The sequence below is a fragment of the Haliaeetus leucocephalus genome, unplaced genomic scaffold (genome assembly GCF_000737465.1).
Source record: "Haliaeetus leucocephalus isolate CR32 unplaced genomic scaffold, Haliaeetus_leucocephalus-4.0 Scaffold265, whole genome shotgun sequence".
In the NCBI taxonomy this organism is placed as follows: domain Eukaryota; kingdom Metazoa; phylum Chordata; class Aves; order Accipitriformes; family Accipitridae; genus Haliaeetus; species Haliaeetus leucocephalus.
This window is the reverse complement of record NW_010972701.1, coordinates 154,231-171,945: the sequence shown is the minus strand read 5'-3', so window position 1 is coordinate 171,945 and position 17,715 is coordinate 154,231. Positions and strand designations below refer to the sequence as shown.

The 17,715-nt window shown below is 34.1% G+C and overlaps 1 protein-coding gene across 3 annotated transcripts in view; it reads left to right on the top strand.

Annotated features, from left to right (window-relative positions):
* The window catches only part of CENPP (centromere protein P), a 165,475-nt gene that overhangs the window by 83,067 nt on the left and 64,693 nt on the right, over positions 1 to 17,715 (top strand). The window lies entirely within an intron of this gene.

The window sequence follows — 17,715 nt, the reverse complement described above, 5'->3', positions numbered from 1 at the left end:
ACTCTTGAAAAACATGCGTTAACAAACAGTTCTAGAAACATAGCACTGAAATATGTCATTGATGACATATGTTAGTCCTGTGAGTTAAATCTCTTGAAAACAAGTCCATATACAGAAAGAAGCATGAGTTGTGATACTTTTTTTTAAAAACAAAAGAGAAAAAGCCCTCGCTTCATCTTCCCATTTTGCCATTAGGAAATCCTTATGGCTAATTAGCTTTGTAGCTAGGGGTGATAGTCAGGTTTGACTCCAGGTTTGCATTGGCCAAAGAACTGGATTTTATGGAGGTTTTAAATTTTTTTTCCTGGCTGAGGTTTTGAGTTTCCCAGTTAATAGGTGTTGATGTCTCTGTAGAAATGCTCTGACTCTGCAGGTCATGAAAAAGAACTTATACAAACTTTTTGCATGCTTAAACTTCAAGAGTAAGAGAACTAAAAGAAAATGAAAGCCTAAAGTCCAAGATCCTAGTGATCTTTCTGAAAATACTTTAATTATTTTATCATGACAATTTTATGAAATATTTCATTATTTTTTTCAGAAAATACAGTTCATTAATACAGCTCTACTAATGGTTCACTGCTGCCAGTTGAGGCTGGTTCTGCTCCTAGGTATGTACTTCCAGTTCTCTCATACCAGCTCTTCCACTCATGCGGTTCGCTGAGCTGATTGAACTCACTAAACCAGCATAAAACTGATGTGAGCGAGGAAAAAACCCCAATACATTCTTTCCAGCTGAACAAACTCAATCAGTCTGAGTATCAGAGCCAGCACAAAGGAACGGGTGGAACAGCCTGGTTTAGGGGGATGGAATGTTAAACGGAAAGAGAAGGAAGGAGAAGAGGTGGGACAGCCATTCTTGACATATGCAAGCTGTTAGACAGGCTCAGGTGTTCTGTTTAAAAAGACCCTGAACAAATGATTGTTGCTTGGACAAAGTCTGGCCTTGTCCATTCACATTTTTACAGACCGGAACATTGAAGATGGGTTTGAGAAAGAGTGTAGCAAATTCAAGGAGGGCTCATGTACTTCTTCATTACATCTTCTTTATAGCAATCATACTTACCCTTCAGGACAAAAAGCTTCTGAATAGCACCTTTTAGCTGGAACACTAAGCACTCCAAAGTGAGGTCAGTGAATGTGGACAGTACACTTTATATGTAGAGATGCTGTAAGGCTCACTTTCTTTCCTGAAGTATGAAACAATACCAAAATCACTGTACTAATTGTTTGGGACATACTTATCCTCACTAATGTGGTGATCTTTACCAAAACTCTTGCCAACCAACACATGGAAGTTAGGAACTTTTAATGCTATTAGTTTAGGATAATACTTATCATTCATAACTAATTAAATGCAGGTGATGTCACAGTATATTAATATGATTTAAACCTTTCAGAGATTGTGTGGAAAATTTCCACATAAGTGTGCAATAGTTCTGTGACATGAAAATTCTAAACATGAATTATGGGAAGAAAAACACTTTCTGTGAGGATAGGAGTTACGTTGTTAGTATGGGATGTGTGCATTAAAAAAAGAAATGTCTGGATTCCTTGCAGTTGCATGCCAGTCCTGCAGCATGCGGTCTTTGTTGTCTTACCAGTTATGACACTGAAGGAGTTAACAGGTAAAGTTTTAAGACTTAAAAAGACTCTAAATTATATTTAGAAATCACTTCTGTTACCGGTCTATGGAGGCAAATTTCCGATGGCATTGTTTCTGAAAAGGAAATGTTTAAATGACACAGTGGTGGTCTCTACAGAGGCAAAGAAAAATCCCTGTGTTCATTAGTAACACAAATCATTGCGCTGTGCACAGATTTTGTCCAAAGAAAGGCAAGACCATAGCTGTTTTGAAAGCTATGTTTAAAAATAGTTCTGGTTCTATTAGTCATTGTCCCATTCCAGAAATAAAAGGAGTTTATGTTTAACTCCTTGTCTACTCTACTGATGTATTTAAATTGCTTAAGAAAAACAGGAGGAAATCTTTATGGTCAGTAAGATTACTGAAGAAATGATTCTGTCTTGAGAAATAGTCCAATGTTGAAGTAATGTAGTATAATGATGAATAGCATGTTTACAAAATAAGTCATATTTAGAGAGTATTTACTTTTTATGGAAAACTGTTTGACTCTTGTGTTACTGAATATGATCTGTGAGTGTTTTTAGGTTGTAGCTCATCTACAGTTCACTATTTCGTGTGTCATTTTTAATTACTTTGCTGATATCTACTTTTAAAAAAAAATCCAATTTAAATACCAAATTACAGAAAGGTAACACTGAGTTGTAACTATAAGAACTGCTATAATTGTAGCATAGATTTTCATAGATTGTAATAACTGAGGAAAAAAACTTTATTGTCAGTTGTTGAGTCTTTCTGACAAGTCTGTCTTTAGTAGTTAAATAATTCACTGTAGCTTTTTTTTTTGGCTTTGCAGCTCAGATGTAGTAAATACAGAGTTATTTCAGCTGCAAAGTAGATTTTCAAATGTTCCATAAAAAGTGGTACTTCTAACTCCAAATTACCTGACATTATTGATCTGCACATAGTGACTGACAACCTGTTGCTTAATTCTTTATTGCTATTTATATAGAATAGATATTCAAACTGGACATACCTTGCAAGTTTGATAGTTCTTCCGGAAGCACTGTGATAATCCACCTGAGATCTTTATGTCCAGTTATTTAATATTAAAAAAAAAAAAGAGAGAGAAAAAGGAAGTTAGGCTGAGTTCTATGAAGTGGAAAGTAAATATAAAGAAAAATTCCACTCCCAAACTTCTTGATCCTCCTGGCACCGTGGGTGATAGCAGAGTAAAGTGCTGCTTCAGATTAGCCCATCTTAGTACTGAAGAATGATATTAAGACGACTTGTTACCACTCATATGTTTTTCATCACTGCTTGTATTACAGCCAAAACTTCTGGCTTAACTCTAGACGTCTAGTGGAAGACTTTGTAAAACCTGTAGTTTAATAATAGTTGACATCAGGCCATTGGAAGTACAGTGAGGTCTATTTCAGGTCATTCCTGCTATGGAATCACACTTACTTATGATCTCATTAGCCTTTATTCTTTAAAAAGTGTGACTTGAATAAATGTATAAAACCTTAGACATTGGTAGAGTAAGCCAGTAGCCTACCATGATCAACATGTTGCCAAACCTTTCTAAAGTTATAAAATTAGGACTTTGTTGTGTAGTTATATATAAATTCTACCTCTTGGTTTCAGTAGACAACTATCTGGCTGGGGAAGATGGTTCAAGGATGTAGAATGTAGATCAAATTTTATTAGTCAGTATAGTTAATTCATTTCTCTAGTGTATTAGAAATAAAGCATAACTTTTATTTAAAACAGAGACAATATTTTGTTATAAGGATTGAAGTTGTGAGCTTAAAACTAAGTCCTTGAGAATTTGCCCTGCTGTATGGTTTTTACTGCCATGCACATCGCAATATTTAGAAACTGGGTTATTCTTTGTTCACCTTCTGTAGGCTACCTGTTTATGTATACTTAAGAAAAGTATGACTAATTGGGTTTACCTAAAGCAAGTTTCGTAGTCAATGTTTGTATCTTTAAATTTACAATACATGATATCTGTCCAATTCCATGCACATCTGATTTCGTCCATTTCTTTAATTAGCTCCTTTCTGTGTTAGGCGTCTGGTCTTGCTGCAGAAAAATAGCCTGGAAATTTTGGGTTTTTTAACATACATGTAATGTGGTGCTGTTTGCAAAATGATGGTTTAAGTGGCATATTAGTTATTTTGTCTACTATACTTTCTTAAGGAAGAAAAAGATACTGTGCCAAAATTTAAAACTTTGGCGCTATCATATCAAACAAGATAAGGCTTGTGTTACCTGCTGCATTGTTTTTGCATGTGTTCCCATTCCAGTAGCATAGATGAATGATGATAAAGGTTGTCCCTATCACTTTTCCCATGGAATGAAATTACAGTTTCAAAAGCAATCACATTCCCACATAAAAATCTGAAGGATGATCTTAAACTTTTTTTTGAAATCTCAAACTACATTATCTACATTCTCTTGCCTGCATTTAGAAACCAAAGCTTCCTAAGCAAACACTCCCCTGTGTTTTGAATAGCTTGGTTTGGATGCATTTACTTGAGCAAATTAGTATTAAATTGCTGTTTAAAAAAACCCTCCAACACTTTCTTGGCTCTTTAATCGAAGAGAGCAGGACCTGAGGGTTGTGGTATAAATGTACCGGTTTCTTCTTTTTCACTTCTCCTTTCAATAGTAAAGCATTGAATCAGCAATTTCAGTTGATCCTAGTTTTGCAGCAACGCTTCCCTTTCCTGATGTTTAGCAACATCTCAGTTTTGGATAAATATTTTAATTACTATTTTCTCTTTTTAGTTGATCCTGGTGGTAGAAACACATTCCTGCATGCATAAAGTTTGTCATAGCCATACTATATAATGAAGCTGACATGTAGAGTGGTAGTATCTGGAAAAAATGTAACCATCTTACCTTATAATGGATTATCTAATATTTTGTATGACGTATAGCATCAATATGGTAGAAATAAATATTGCTTACCTTGACATGCTGTTCTTGTAATGAAACTGTTTAATATCTCAAGACACGGATTTATTATTTTGATTGTGAATATAATTGAATTCTAAAATAAAATATTCAGAAGTCACCTTTTCAGGTCTCTTGACTACCAAATTCTGATCTTTAGATGTTAGCTGTTGATACCAATACTACAAATTAAAATAGGCCAGTGGTTCTCAATCTACTTTATGAGCCTGTTCTTTTAAACATTTGCAGCATATTTCCAATTTACTAAAAACTGACTACTATTGCAGAATTCCTCTTCAGAATCACTGTTTCCAGTATATTTTAATTTTTGGACCCAAAGTCATTACAGGAGCCAGCACAGTAGGGCAGCTGTGGAGTTCTGAATGAAAGTTGGAGTGTGTAAACAAATGAATTGATGCTAGGTACTTGGGTCAATGTTCCTCTCACTTCTTAGGGTAAGACTACAGTGTACTTCTGTAGAATGTGTAGCAGCTTTCAAAGGCTGTACCTGCAGCCTTCTGAGGTAGGATCAAATGCAGCTTTCTTGGCTATATTGTAAAGCAATTGCTTTGAGGTAATATAGTTGAAGATATTATTAAAAGGAAAATTGATGGTATTTTATTGCATCTGGTATTTCATTAATAGTGAGATTTTTATTTTAAATAGCCTGATAGGAAAATGTGTCTGTCACAATTGTTTAATCCATGAAGTAGGGGCCTTAATGAAGAGAGATACTCTCAAATAGAAAGTAGTCTGAAGGTATTTGCCTTGCGAGCAAATGTATATATATTTTCCTACAAAATATTACATGTTTAAGTAACTAAAATATTATATGAGGTCAAACTGTTTGCTCAGACATTTTCAGTGATTTCTGTTTCCACCAATGAAAGAAATGGTTGAAAACTAGAATTCTATCTTGCCTTAAAATACATGATTTTTATGAGTAGTGGGGATAATTTCTGAGGTGAAGGAAAGGAGTATATCCATCATGTTGTGATTCAGAATACTGTCTTTCACTGTGGTAAAATATGCAAATGAAAAAAATTTGCATGGTGTTTTATATTTAACATTATCACATCAGTAATATCAGATGCTATCTTGATTTCTTTATTGGAAATGACTATATTTGTATCACTTTCTGTATGTGAGGAAGTAAGCATATGCTGCCATATGTGGCTAATGCTTACATTGCAATCTCTTTTTAAGCTGATCTTGTATACGTTTGTTATTTTAAGGCAAACTAAGTACTTTTTCATTATCTGGCACTGTTTATAAATGTGGTTTACATAAAGTGATGAATCTAACATCAACTGCACAAATCTGTCTTGGAGACTGCCCATCACATTTTAATAACATGACATATTCCTTTCATGCTCACAACCAGTCCATGTAGAATGCAGTCACATATTTTGGTTTTAGCTAAGTTTTGGCTCTTCTCGAGTTGAACTACACCATTTAAGCTAGCTGAGTATAGAAAAACTATTCTTCAGTTTCTGTAGTTCATCTTGATTCTTCAGTATTTATATGTAAATATAGAAAATAATAATTTATTATCATGCATGAATCAACTTTCACTTGTTAATATATGCATACTTTTTTTGCATATTTTTGGCAGCTGACTTAGAAGCCACAACAAAATGTACTGTTTCATTTTGCAGTCAAAGTCTTTAGTCCCTGGCATTTATTAGCAACATACCAGTATTGAAGGGCAATTCATAGCTTGCAGTATTAAGAGATCATGTACAAAAAGAGCTGTGAAGTCAAGTGTGCATGTACATGCATCCATGTGAGTGATTGTCAGGCTTATCATGTGTTTTATATATGGAAGAAAGTGGTGATCTGGAATGACTGAAGAGGCAAAATAGTAACCTGAAGAGACAGACCTTATTTTTCACCCTTGCAGGTAGTTTGTGTTGCCTTAGGAGAATAGGTTAACTTTGTTCTACCTGAGGCTACAGATTAATACAAATTTCTGTGTGGGAATGCCAGTTTAAGAAGTCCCCAGCTAGCTTATTCCCACCTTGATGCTCATCTCCTTGGTCCTGTAAAAAGGTTTGTACACTTAACTGGATCAGTAAACTGCTCTGCCTGAAGAACCTGCTTGATGAATGAAGATCTTGAAATAGTTTTGGTTTCTGTACATGTCAATTGTTAGTCTTGCTTTTGATGCTACTTACAAGTTTGGATAATGTTACATGGCATTTTTATGAAATATGGGTATTTATCTGCCTTACAGACATTGGAAACACCAGACATTCTTTCATGGAAAATCAAACAGTAGTTAAAATTAAAAGCTTTGCAACCAGTGCCAAACTACTGAATCACTCCAACAATAAGTTCTAAAGGAAAATTTTCTGTTTCAGAGTACAAGCTGGACTGAGCACAACATTTCCTCGTAGAGTGTCAAGCATTTACTCTGCCAAAGTTTAACAATAATAATAAAAACAAAAAAAAAACCAACAAAACCAAAACCTGACAAACCTGATCACCTGTAAATGCTGATTTTTTCCATTTTTTCCTTTGTTTTAACAAACAGTATGAATAATATGGAAGTTTAAATAAGTCTTCTTACACACAAACTTTTGCTGGATTCATATTGTTCAGAACATAGAGGCAACATTTAAAGTGGTAGCTGTCATCAATTTCCATTGAGTTGGTAGTTTTAAGAAAAAAGAAATATGGCCATCCAGTCCTTTGTATTCCAGAAAAGATAAAGTATTCAAAGTATGTTAGGTTGCAAAGATAATTTAATTGAATTTGGTATTACAGTTTTTCCTAACTTTACTTATAAACAAAGGTAATTTATATTTTATTAGAAATTCAGAGATCCAAAAGATGACTTTGACTCAGTTTGTGATAGGCTGTTAGAAATGGAAGCAGTAAATATCACATTTATAACATAGTAATTGGTTACAGTTTGCACTTGTATGTCTGATGAAGAACATGGGTCCGTAAATATTTGCATGTACTTTGAGCGTATACTGTTTTTTAGATGGAAAATGTAACAATATTTCTAGGAAGATCTCCAGACTAAATTTGTTTGAAAGTTTGAAACACACAATTTGTTACTTCAGAATAGTCGAAATGAAAGCTTTCAGAAACATTACTAATAAAAAGAAGGATATTATCTCACTAAAGAAGTTATTTTCCTACTGTATTAATTAATCTAGCCTGTGTTCTCAGGTGCGTGGTTTGTTCCTGGGAATTTTATAGGAGGGTCTCGTTTGTGTCTCATCGACACAATAGCAGTCACTCTGTCATGCAAGGTTGGATGTAACACTAAATACATTGGGAGGCTTCTGAAGAAGTCTGCTTTAATTGTAGTTAACTACTGCTGTGATGGTTTTAATATTATTTTCTCATAATTACGCTATTATTAAATCATAAGTATTATGTAATCTATAGGGTTTTTTTCCCTAGTTGGCACTTATAAGAAGACAATTAAATTTGCTTTAATTACTTAGATTTCATAAAGTGTTTTGCTGATTTTTAACATTCATTCTTTTCCCATTTTACCTGTAGGGTAAAACCACAAGTAAGCATAAGGAGGAGAGGAACAAATACAGAAATTAAATGTAAATTAGGGAAAACCTGCAATATTTGATATACCATAACAGATCTAATAATTATGCTGTTAAGTCTTTCTTTTTCACCAGTGAAACTATGTTGAGCTTCTGCAGCTGTTCATACTAGTTGTGCTTACGTATTAAAAAATAAAACGTGTATAAAGTAACAAATACATTCTTGGCATTATTCCCTCTGTGGGTATGCAGTATTCAAAAAGCTGAATCTGCTACAGCCTTGAACAAATGTGGTTGCTTTGATTTAGGCAGTGAAGGCCTATGACTGGTTGAATCTAGGTATGAGCTCAGTCTCACTTGCCATTGCACATGCAGTGATGTGGTGTGGCAGGTGTTATAGCAGAGTTGACCAAAAAATGAAAGAAATTGGAAGATAAACACTTCTAAACTAAGCTAAAAGACCATGTAGAAATTTGCAGAGAAGTTAGAATTGTCTGACAGATAGCCTAATATACTATTTTCAAAAGTATTTGTTTGGGAATATGGGAATGTATTAGTTAAGTTGTTTAGTTCCCTGGATGGTTCTACACTGCTTTTTATTATAGATAGAAATTCACTAGATGATAGAAGTTACTTTTACCACTCAGTGGAAATACTAATGTAAATTGAAAGAAAACATGTCATAATTGCATGTTAACTTACAGTATGGAAAATGAGATCTTTTTGTAGAACAATTTGTAAAGCAGAAGCTATTATTTTTCTCTTGAACGCTTATATTCCACAAAGGGTAATTTCCATTTAGCTTGCCTGCAGCAGTATGAAGTAGCTTTGACTTTAGAAAGTAAGCTTACTTACCAATGTATAACTTTTATTTTGTTAAACAAGCAAACTACATCTTTGGTAATTTGTGGGCATATGATTCGTACTGTGACTATACTTTTGTTTCATGGTTATTATAATTTCTATATGTTTTACAATTAATGTAAAAGATGCATGTCTCCTCACATAAAACCATGGGCTGTTCTTTGCTCAGAAGATTGGAAAGAAATTTAATTCAGCTAAAATGGAGAATTAATGAATGTTTCTTTCATTTAAGGTTTTACCAGAGGCTATCAAAATAACCTTCAAAATAAATACAAGAATATAGGTAATACAGATCTATTTGAACCCATACATCATCAAGAAGGAAAGATAATTATTTTGCCTTTTCCAATGCAAAAACTAGGTTAACACAAAAGAAATGAGTGGGTGGCAGGTTCAAATCAAAAGGAAATACTTTATGAAACATTTATAGTTCAGCTGTGGAAATGTGCAAGGAAGTGTAGTAGATTTTAATGTTTTATATAGACCCAAAAAGTAATTGGTCTAATTGAAAGAGGAAAAGTCTTGCTTCCTGAGTTCTTTGTTATGAGAGCCAAACTGTGCTGGAAAAAAAATAGTAAAAGAGTTCTCCCTGGAAGACTGGTAGTGAACAAGCTTTACTGAAGAAGTTCAGAACCATCTTGCATTAGAAGAAGGCAAGCCATATATATTTATAAAGAATAGTAATTTAAAAGTGGATGTGAACCATGAAATATTCATGAGGGCAGTCGTTCCCTAGCTGTGAAGGTTTTTAAGGAACAGAATGCATGAGGCCAGAAGATAAAATATAAAGGCAGAGCCAACTTTCAGGGTTTTGGAGAAACTGCTGTGAAAAAAATGAAGTCAATTTTAATCCTTTTTCCTAATTTTAATCCTTTAAAAATACCATTACATAATTCACTTAGAAGATTCTTGTCTTGGTTGATAGTGTTGTTGAATATCTAATATTTCCACAGCTGTGTTCAGTATTACTCCTTTGAGAAAAATATGTCTTGTGGAAAAAATAAGTCAGCTTTTATATATTTTCCCTAGGAATTGCTATCATATGAAAAGTTCCCACAGAGAAACATAGATTTATTTTAGTAATACTGCATGCAAAACCTACAGTTTTTCTCCATATATACTCATAATGCTGCACATTTGGAATGAAAGTTCTTTTTTCTGAATTAGCAGAACTGCTTCAAAGTACTTTGTAGAAAACACTACATTATTAGCTGGTCTTAATAACTCAGTATATCAAAGCTATGTTAATGTAAATAACAGCCTAAATTGGAAGCTATGAATTATGCAAATGTTTGTGTTTGATAACTTGTGTGGAGATCTGTATCCTGTGCAAAGAATTAAACACAAAAGAAATGGAAATTCTGCCAAACTACAGTAATTGTTTACTCAGTGGCTGTAGGAAATTCCTTACGTAACAGACTATTAAAGAAGAAATTATAAGGTAAATGTTTTTTAAGATGAACATTTTACATAATGCAACTGTTAATGCTTTAATTTAATTCTTAAATCCTTGAAAAAAATCCATTTAATGAATGGAGTCAGGATGGCTCAAGCAGACTGAAAGAATATTGTTTGGGGGAATTTACTCAACTCTTGGGTTTTTGTTCGCTTGTATAGACTACAGAGAATATTTGTGTCCATTATGGCTGGCAAACTCACAGGACTGGATTTGAAGCACTAGGCAAGAACATCACAGGCTTTTATGGGAAAAGCAAATAGCTAAGCCATTTTAACTCCCAAACATCAGGTAATTTTCTGAGCCCAGCATAACAAGTATTGGACCTTATGATAGATAAGCAATGTTCAGGCATTTCCCTTAGCTGCCTTGCTCCTAATACCCAGCATAATTTTGTGTATTTTTATCCTCCCATAGAAAAGAAATTAATGTTTATAAAGGAAACTGCAATCTGGGGAAGAGAGAAGATCTTTCATTTTTCTTGAGATTAATATGGTCTTCCAATTAGTTGTAGTACACAACATTTCTCCAAACTGAAAAAAATTACATTTTCTGAATACAGAGCTTTGAAGTCAATGCCCCAAGTAAACCTCATGACCCATAGAACTAGAACTTCCAGATAAAAAGGTGAAAATAAATAGAAATGACTACTTCTAGTCACCGGGACAGGGATTCCCAGGTGTAGACATCAATGAAAGACAGATCAAACTTTACTTCTAGTTTTAGTGAGTGACTGAAATAGAATAATGCGTGTAAGCTGCATGAGCTTTTATAGTAGTACTCAGCTATTGGGCAATGACAAGATGTAAAGTTGACATCAGCTCTCTAGACTACCTCACTGTTCAAATGAGATTCTCCTTCATTTGCATCTTGCAGTGTCCTGGGAAACTCGATTCGTTGATGGGAATTTTTAATAGACATGACTGCAGAGAAGAGGCAGTGGTGTATTGCTCTGAGAAACTTCATAGCAATGACTGGACTGTGTATTGAGAAACTTTATTAATTGTGTTCACAGGCTGATAAAGTCAGTAAGTACTTAACGGAAACGTGCAAAATTATGTTCAGCAGCAATTAGGCAGGGCTACGTGTAAAGTACTTAAGAACATAGGAACAGCTGTGCTGGATCAGATCAAAGCCCATCTAGTCCAAGCCCCTTTCTTTGACAGTGACCAAAAATAGTTCCACAGAGAAAGGGTATTGCTGTTTATGGTGTTCCTTTGCTTTTAGTTTCCTTGAAGAAAAATTAAGCTGTGTTTTTAAGACAGCTGTTTCATTTAGTTTTGAGGTTCACCCTGAGGTAGTTTGGCTTTTTTTTATGCCATTCCGTTTGAGACTGATCAAACGTTATCCGGTTTAGATAAGGACTTTTATTGTGTGAAAATGTTGACACCATAATGCTAGCAAATCTGTTGGTTTAGTTTTGCTTTTCTAACTGGAGTATTTCAGTATCACCAAATGGATGATAATTTATCATGAATTGTTTTATGGTGTGATCAAAAATGTTTTATTCAGTACTTGACTATATAAGTTCTTTCAGGGATGCACAATGATATGTGAATGTTTTCCTAAAGGTAATTTCATGATGTGGTAACTGTTGCACCTTCTTCATCTTGCATCATATATAATGGAAGATGTTTATGAAAAGCTCTGTTTGATATTCTCTGTTGACTTCTTAAACTGAAAAGGAAAAAGCAGTGCTAAGTCTATCCTGATGGAATTTTAATGTGGAAACAGGGTGTTTGTTAGCAAGGAACATTACATGTGTAATGAGACTTTGTAACTTGGATATTGGGACCATTAAAGCAATGTATTTCCATTGAATTTCATCATAGCAGTTGTAACAAAATTGTTGAAATTATGCTTGCTAGCATTTGAGTATAGCTGGTTGATGCCTGAATTGGTATAAAACTTTTAAGTAATATGTTAATTTATTAGGAAAATAAAAAGCTAAATTCATTTTGATCATATGATCATTTCTTAATGTGGAAAAGGAGATCTGTTTAATACATTTTAGAGTTTTTTTAAGTGATGTCTTCACTACTTTTAGATGGAAAAAGTGTTCCAACTTTTTTCCACAATATTTTGGGCCTTGCAACTGTACAGAAGTTGTTGACATCATTAAATCAGAGCTCTTATTTTACATGTCCACTGGTTTTTTCCCCATTTAAAATGGTTTTCAGTGTGCCAGGAGAAGTAAAATTAAAGCCTTTCCCCTTGAAATAGAGTGTTTGGGATTTAATGGTAACTAGCTATAATAGAAGGGTAATGTTACTAAATAAGCAATAGCAGCAGGGATCATTCTTTTGTTTATTAGAAAACAGGAATGTATGTCTACTGAATAAGTCAAACATATTATTATGAATTAGTCTGTTTGGATGGATGTTTATATCTTTTTCAGTTTTTAAGAAGACAGTAAGACTGTTATGCAGGGTTTCCTCCAAATGAGTGTAGGTTACATGGTTGACTGCTGTTTCTGGTCCACTAAATTTTTAAATGCTTCCTGCATGCAAAACCAGCTTTAAAAGTAAGTCACTTTAAAAACATGCACTCTTTCCAAAGTAGGCTTCACCTTTGTGGTTAGGACATTCTATAAGATTGTCATAGTATGATTCTGATGCCTTTAAGCAGTGATTTGACCTGAATTTTGGTCTTGACAGATAACCTTAGCAAGGAGTGGTTGTATAAAAGTTGTAACACATGTCGATACTGCATCTTCATTGTTGCTTTCTGCATTTAAACAGAAGGACTGACCCTTTGTTGGTTGTTTCAGGCTGTGAATCCAAAGAGGATATAGGTAGGTCCCTGTGGTTATGTTTTTAAGTGCCCACACTTCCAAATGAGTAGAGATTTTGAAGCTTAGTTAAGGAAGCTTCAGACTTCCAGAACACCAGATATTGTATTGGACTACAAACTTATGATCTGCAGACTTGTTTTCTGAAAACTGCTTCATATAGAAAGTCATCAGGATTTTTGTGTAAATTATTTTGGTAGTATTTGCTCGTATTTCTAATATTTTACTATCCGTAGTCTTGTGTTCACTGAAAATTGTATACATTGTAATATAAACATAGTACTTAAATTAGAAAATGTTTTCTCATGAGAATTTCAACTAGTTAACATTTGTATTACTATACAATAGAAACAATAAACTGTTTATTTTGTTGCCATGATATAACTGTTTATAAAGTTGTCACTTGAGAGAGATCTTGAAAGTTCATTGATTTCTTTCAGTAAAAGAGTAACTAAATTGTTGGTAAAGAAATGATAAAATCATGCTTCCAAGTTCTGATTATTTTTTTTTCATTGAATGCTAAGAGAGTTTTCTAGTGAGAGCAAGCATGATGCATGTTTCAGAATTGAAATTCAGAAGTTATATCAACCACTCTCTACAGTATTACATAAAAGAGAATTCATTGGGTGAAATGCACTTTGTTGTCTTGGGCCACTAGACCCAAGTGGTTCACTAGTGGTCATGCCTCAAACTCCTTTTTGGAGCAAAATTGAGTGATTTGTAGCTTTGGCATGAGGGGTTCTCTATTCTTTATTAAATTGAAATGGAAAATGGGGAAGGGTGTGTACTGTCAGCTCTACATTTTTGGGGTCTCAGAGGTTCTAACAGCCTCAACACATGGGAATTGATAACAACATTCTCACTTTGGGAGGCATTTGATGCCTTTATTTTTCTGAGTTCTTATAGGGTTTGTTTGTTTGTTTTTTGAGGAAAGATCTTTTACCTTATCTTAGAGGAAGCATTGCATCTGATCATTGCTTCAAATTCAGAAAGCTATCTGAGCTTCCATGGTAACCACCTTATTTTGTTGGACACCTCTGCAGTTTTTATTTTACCAGAAGTCTATGTCCCTGTGCACAAAACAACAGTTCAGGCAGATCCTCAAAGTTCTGTCATCATTTAACCTGTAGAAAGATCCTACTCAATAAAAATGCCAGTGTCAATACCTTTTCTATTAATATGATGATAATCACAGGATGTCTTCTGTTATGTTTGAATTTATAACGGGACCTACCTGAAGGATTTAGCAGGTCTTGTCCAAATTCTTATGCATGATCCTTATGCCACAAAGCATTGTGGTTCTGGAATTGCTATGGCTATTGAATCCTAACCTTTGCTATTCTGGATCTCTTACTAACTTTAAAGTATCTTACCCTCTCATGTTTCAACATTTACATTACATCCTTGTATTTAGATATATTTACCTTACATTTGTCTCTGGCTGGGTTACTAAGAAAATTTTATTCAGGTTTTTGCCCTACTCTGAGTATTTTCCTCTCTGAAATGGTTAAAAAAATTCTGATGGGACATCTTTGCTGTCTTAGCAACTTGCAGCTTGTTCTCTCTTGAATTTATCTGTGAATACAAATTGCAGTTACATCTGCATCTAGAGAACAGGGGTAATGAGAGTACTTCTGTGCATCTACCCAAATCTGATTGTTTGTTAGAATTGTTACTTGATTGACTTAAGAGTTTTCTTCCTCAAACCGCATTCTCATCAGGGACTTGCTGATTTACATACAGTGAGTTTCTGCGGGCAGTGATTATTCCACCTATCTAGGAATAATGTGAAGGCTTTCCCAGTATACCTCAATTGAGCTTCTTGTCAGACTAAAAGATCAAGTGGTGCCTACTTCAGTAAGACTTAGGAAGTTTTCAAAGGACCAGTATGACCGAGGTTCAAACAGGTTATTTCAACAAGTTATTTCAAGCTTCTTATTCCACGAGAATATCTAATGGCTATTACAGGGTTTGGTCCATACTATTTCATAAGACTTCTGAGTCTGATAATACTTTAGCAGAACTATATTCCATTCTCAATCTGATTACCTTCTTGAAGTATATTAATTTCCAGTGTAAGCCTGCAAAAATTAATTATTTGCTCAAATATATTTTAGAGAATAAACAGTAAATGCAGGGGGGGTTGTGTTGAGCTGTCCTTGCATATCTTAATCCTACTGGTGGCCAAAGATTCTGAGTTTGTTCCCATATTTTTCTTGACCAAGAATGGTCAGGTCACATCTCTATGTCTTACTGTCACAAGCTGTAAAATGGTGGTAATCCCATTTACTTTGTTTACAAAATCCCATGAGGCTCACTGTTAAAAAGTAGTGGGATTTTTTTATAATAAAGTCCATTTCACTTCCAATGTAGTTGGCAATTTTGAAGAGTGAACAGACTTAAGCTGCTTACATTTGACATATGGAAATGCTATCCAAGTTTAATTGCCCATGTATTTAAGTGAGTAAGCATCCGTTTGTTGCATACCCTTCATCCCTTGGCTTCTTTCTCCTTCTTGGTCTTCTGCCTCTGCTACTGTTGTGTTCTGATTCCAAAATGTTTTTCCTTCAGTCTCTCTGTTTCGCTACTGTGGCATTATATTTGCACCGTAACTTTAGGTCACGTTATGTTATTGAGTGCTTCTTGTAGGAAAAAACTTATCACAGCATACTTTCAGGCAAGCTTGATACTCATGTTATTAAATGACCAAAGGAAAAATCTTAGACAAATTACTTGCATAAAATTCAATTCTATGATGTCTTAAAAGTGAAAAAGCACAAATTGGAGAAAAAAATATGTTAATGGTAGCAATAAATCTTTAGTCATCTGTATTTTAGCAGTGTTATCCAGTGGAGATTTTCTAGTAAGTCTTATAAGTCTGAATGTTTTGATAAGAAAAGCATTCTATTTGAATGAAAATAATCGCAACAATATGTGGTGTTTTGCTTAGATTTATTATAACAATGCATAAAATGGTGTAATACAGCAGCTTGTTTACCTGGAAATCCCTCCTTGGGTCAATCTGTGTATTCAAAATGCTTAGTAAAGCTTCTGAAAGCACTGCTTAGCAGTGTTGCAAAGTAAATCTGAAGTTATTTAGCAATAGACTAAAAGTATTCATTTTAATAATTTAGTTTTTTTAGTCTGTCAAAGCGGTAGTTTGGGAACTTAATGCTGTTTTGCAAAGACAAAGGTATATTAGCCAAAGTGAAAGGAAAGAAGGAATCAAATGTTGAAAGTGCGCAAGCAATGAAATCAAACCACCTAAAACAGAACACTGTATGTAAAAACTCAGCCTGTTGATTTCACCATGCTTTACCAAACTTAGCAAGTCACTAAGGTATGACTTCTGACCATACTTTACCAAACAAAATATCCAAAGCAATCTTTTTAGAGAAATCCACATATCTTAGGATTTTTTCTTACAAGAAACGCAGTAGGTTTCAACGCACTGCAGATGAAGTACCATTGTGTCTTGCAGGTAATAGTTTATTTGAGTAAGAGAGAACTTTGAGATAGAACAATGTGATCTTGGTTTTATCATGATTGTATAGCTTCAAAGAAAATAAAACTCAGGTGTTTATATATGCTGTCTATAATATGCTAAAAAAAGTGTTTGGAGATCCTTCACTGTTAAATGTTGTGTGAACAGTATGCTTATGCTGATTATGTGACATGTCTGTTGGCAGTAGATTGGGATGTGTGGGAAATGCATAGTGAAACCTCCACTTCCTGAGGGCAATAAAATTACAGTTCAGTAGTTAATATGTGTCCTTAGAAGTTTTATGATGTGCACTTGCTTACAGCTTTTATATGCCTTCAGAAAAGTCAGTCCCTGTATTAAGCCATTTCATCCTTTGTTGCGATCCATTCTGAAGAAGAAATTATTAGACAGCATACCTATACTACTGAAGAAAACAGAGTACTTTTTTTTTTTTTTTAATGCCTCACAGAATAGCCCAGGATAAAGTAGAAAGTAATTGCGTGAAGAATAATGACTTGCCAGTCACCTGTAACCATTTCCTACCATCAGCCTACTCTTATAAGAAAGGATTGTAGAATTCAAGAAATATGAAAGGTGTTAGAATTACTTTGAATTTTTATTGAAATTGTTCTTTAAAATAAAAATATTAACTATTTCTTATCAAATTTTTGGCCACTTTCTCTAAAGAATATAATGTTAAAATCCAGAGTGGAATATTAAAAATGTTTCTTTTCTTTGAACTCAGACATTGAAAAGAAACTTCAAGAGACTGAATTCCTTTCTAGGGAAAGAGAGATATATTTGTAAACACTTACTGTTATATACCTAAGCAGACTTTCATATCAGATGTATTACTGAAACTGCTTTATCCACACTGTCTCTGAAGTGGTGATTTATGACTATCTAGAAGCTTTCAAATAACTACTAATAACTACTAACCCAATATTTAAAAGTTTTGTGAAAGTCTGATTTGTCCCCTAAATGGGCAACATGATCCTGATCCTCTACAGTATAAAAATCTAGCAAACTAACTATTCATTGTACAAATGAATGGGA